Source organism: Aulonocara stuartgranti (genome assembly GCF_965226115.1).
Source record: "Aulonocara stuartgranti genome assembly, chromosome: 8".
Classification (NCBI taxonomy): Eukaryota; Metazoa; Chordata; class Actinopteri; order Cichliformes; family Cichlidae; genus Aulonocara; species Aulonocara stuartgranti.
In genome coordinates, this window is record NC_138959.1 from 28,247,376 (window position 1) to 28,252,043 (window position 4,668).

A 4,668-nucleotide genomic window follows, 5' to 3' on the forward strand; every position below is an offset into this window, starting at 1 on the left:
GACAAACATGTTTATGGCTTTATCTTATAGAACTCAATATCCCCGTGCTGCGCAAACAGGTTTTGCAGCTGTTTGAGCTAAGATTTCCAAGTTATACACATAATGAAAACCTATACTTTGTTTCGGTCGAGTTCGGTCGAGTTTCGGTCCCCATGCTGGGAAAACAGGATTTGCAGCCGTTTGAGCTAAGATTTTAAAATTATTCACATAATGAAAACCTATACTTTGTTTCAGGCGAGTTTCCCATTCAAATGCATGTAACAGTGAGAAACGCATTGTCTTGGCGAAATAAAGCGTTTTTGAACAACTTCATATAAATCGCTGTAACTTTTGATAGAAGACTCAGACAAACATGTTTATGGCTTTATCTTATAGAACTCAATATCCCCGTGCTGGGCAAACAGGTTTTGCAGCCGTTTGAGCTAAGATTTTAAAATTATTCACATAATGAAAACCTATACTTTGTTTCAGGCGAGTTTCCCATTCAAATGCATGTAACAGTGAGAAACGCATTGTCTTGGCGAAATAAAGCGTTTTTGAACAACTTCATATAAATCGCTGTAACTTTTGATAGAAGACTCAGACAAACATGTTTATGGCTTTATCTTATAGAACTCAATATCCCCGTGCTGGGCAAACAGGTTTTGCAGCCGTTTGAGCTAAGATTTTAAAATTATTCACATAATGAAAACCTATACTTTGTTTCAGGCGAGTTTCCCATTCAAATGCATGTAACAGTGAGAAACGCATTGTCTTGGCGAAATAAAGCGTTTTTGAACAACTTCATATAAATCGCTGTAACTTTTGATAGAAGACTCAGACAAACATATGGCTTTATCTTATAGAACTCAATATCCCCGTGCTGGGCAAACAGGTTTTGCAGCCGTTTGAGCTAAGATTTTAAAATTATTCACATAATGAAAACCTATACTTTGTTTCAGGCGAGTTTCCCATTCAAATGCATGTAACAGTGAGAAACGCATTGTCTTGGCGAAATAAAGCGTTTTTGAACAACTTCATATAAATCGCTGTAACTTTTGATAGAAGACTCAGACAAACATGTTTATGGCTTTATCTTATAGAACTCAATATCCCCGTGCTGGGCAAACAGGTTTTGCAGCCGTTTGAGCTAAGATTTTAAAATTATTCACATAATGAAAACCTATACTTTGTTTCAGGCGAGTTTCCCATTCAAATGCATGTAACAGTGAGAAACGCATTGTCTTGGCGAAATAAAGCGTTTTTGAACAACTTCATATAAATCGCTGTAACTTTTGATAGAAGACTCAGACAAACATGTTTATGGCTTTATCTTATAGAACTCAATATCCCCGTGCTGGGCAAACAGGTTTTGCAGCCGTTTGAGCTAAGATTTTAAAATTATTCACATAATGAAAACCTATACTTTGTTTCAGGCGAGTTTCCCATTCAAATGCATGTAACAGTGAGAAACGCATTGTCTTGGCGAAATAAAGCGTTTTTGAACAACTTCATATAAATCGCTGTAACTTTTGATAGAAGACTCAGACAAACATATGGCTTTATCTTATAGAACTCAATATCCCCGTGCTGGGCAAACAGGTTTTGCAGCCGTTTGAGCTAAGATTTTAAAATTATTCACATAATGAAAACCTATACTTTGTTTCAGGCGAGTTTCCCATTCAAATGCATGTAACAGTGAGAAACGCATTGTCTTGGCGAAATAAAGCGTTTTTGAACAACTTCATATAAATCGCTGTAACTTTTGATAGAAGACTCAGACAAACATGTTTATGGCTTTATCTTATAGAACTCAATATCCCCGTGCTGGGCAAACAGGTTTTGCAGCCGTTTGAGCTAAGATTTTAAAATTATTCACATAATGAAAACCTATACTTTGTTTCAGGCGAGTTTCCCATTCAAATGCATGTAACAGTGAGAAACGCATTGTCTTGGCGAAATAAAGCGTTTTTGAACAACTTCATATAAATCGCTGTAACTTTTGATAGAAGACTCAGACAAACATGTTTATGGCTTTATCTTATAGAACTCAATATCCCCGTGCTGGGCAAACAGGTTTTGCAGCTGTTTGAGCTAAGATTTCCAAGTTATACACATAATGAAAACCTATACTTTGTTTCGGTCGAGTTCGGTCGAGTTTCGGTCCCCATGCTGGGAAAACAGGATTTGCAGCCGTTTGAGCTAAGATTTTAAAATTATTCACATAATGAAAACCTATACTTTGTTTCAGGCGAGTTTCCCATTCAAATGCATGTAACAGTGAGAAACGCATTGTCTTGGCGAAATAAAGCGTTTTTGAACAACTTCATATAAATCGCTGTAACTTTTGATAGAAGACTCAGACAAACATGTTTATGGCTTTATCTTATAGAACTCAATATCCCCGTGCTGGGCAAACAGGTTTTGCAGCCGTTTGAGCTAAGATTTTAAAATTATTCACATAATGAAAACCTATACTTTGTTTCAGGCGAGTTTCCCATTCAAATGCATGTAACAGTGAGAAACGCATTGTCTTGGCGAAATAAAGCGTTTTTGAACAACTTCATATAAATCGCTGTAACTTTTGATAGAAGACTCAGACAAACATATGGCTTTATCTTATAGAACTCAATATCCCCGTGCTGGGCAAACAGGTTTTGCAGCCGTTTGAGCTAAGATTTTAAAATTATTCACATAATGAAAACCTATACTTTGTTTCAGGCGAGTTTCCCATTCAAATGCATGTAACAGTGAGAAACGCATTGTCTTGGCGAAATAAAGCGTTTTTGAACAACTTCATATAAATCGCTGTAACTTTTGATAGAAGACTCAGACAAACATGTTTATGGCTTTATCTTATAGAACTCAATATCCCCGTGCTGGGCAAACAGGTTTTGCAGCCGTTTGAGCTAAGATTTTAAAATTATTCACATAATGAAAACCTATACTTTGTTTCAGGCGAGTTTCCCATTCAAATGCATGTAACAGTGAGAAACGCATTGTCTTGGCGAAATAAAGCGTTTTTGAACAACTTCATATAAATCGCTGTAACTTTTGATAGAAGACTCAGACAAACATGTTTATGGCTTTATCTTATAGAACTCAATATCCCCGTGCTGGGCAAACAGGTTTTGCAGCCGTTTGAGCTAAGATTTTAAAATTATTCACATAATGAAAACCTATACTTTGTTTCAGGCGAGTTTCCCATTCAAATGCATGTAACAGTGAGAAACGCATTGTCTTGGCGAAATAAAGCGTTTTTGAACAACTTCATATAAATCGCTGTAACTTTTGATAGAAGACTCAGACAAACATGTTTATGGCTTTATCTTATAGAACTCAATATCCCCGTGCTGGGCAAACAGGTTTTGCAGCCGTTTGAGCTAAGATTTTAAAATTATTCACATAATGAAAACCTATACTTTGTTTCAGGCGAGTTTCCCATTCAAATGCATGTAACAGTGAGAAACGCATTGTCTTGGCGAAATAAAGCGTTTTTGAACAACTTCATATAAATCGCTGTAACTTTTGATAGAAGACTCAGACAAACATGTTTATGGCTTTATCTTATAGAACTCAATATCCCCGTGCTGGGCAAACAGGTTTTGCAGCTGTTTGAGCTAAGATTTCCAAGTTATACACATAATGAAAACCTATACTTTGTTTCGGTCGAGTTCGGTCGAGTTTCGGTCCCCATGCTGGGAAAACAGGATTTGCAGCCGTTTGAGCTAAGATTTTAAAATTATTCACATAATGAAAACCTATACTTTGTTTCAGGCGAGTTTCCCATTCAAATGCATGTAACAGTGAGAAACGCATTGTCTTGGCGAAATAAAGCGTTTTTGAACAACTTCATATAAATCGCTGTAACTTTTGATAGAAGACTCAGACAAACATGTTTATGGCTTTATCTTATAGAACTCAATATCCCCGTGCTGGGCAAACAGGTTTTGCAGCCGTTTGAGCTAAGATTTTAAAATTATTCACATAATGAAAACCTATACTTTGTTTCAGGCGAGTTTCCCATTCAAATGCATGTAACAGTGAGAAACGCATTGTCTTGGCGAAATAAAGCGTTTTTGAACAACTTCATATAAATCGCTGTAACTTTTGATAGAAGACTCAGACAAACATATGGCTTTATCTTATAGAACTCAATATCCCCGTGCTGGGCAAACAGGTTTTGCAGCCGTTTGAGCTAAGATTTTAAAATTATTCACATAATGAAAACCTATACTTTGTTTCAGGCGAGTTTCCCATTCAAATGCATGTAACAGTGAGAAACGCATTGTCTTGGCGAAATAAAGCGTTTTTGAACAACTTCATATAAATCGCTGTAACTTTTGATAGAAGACTCAGACAAACATGTTTATGGCTTTATCTTATAGAACTCAATATCCCCGTGCTGGGCAAACAGGTTTTGCAGCCGTTTGAGCTAAGATTTTAAAATTATTCACATAATGAAAACCTATACTTTGTTTCAGGCGAGTTTCCCATTCAAATGCATGTAACAGTGAGAAACGCATTGTCTTGGCGAAATAAAGCGTTTTTGAACAACTTCATATAAATCGCTGTAACTTTTGATAGAAGACTCAGACAAACATGTTTATGGCTTTATCTTATAGAACTCAATATCCCCGTGCTGGGCAAACAGGTTTTGCAGCCGTTTGAGCTAAGATTTTAAAATTA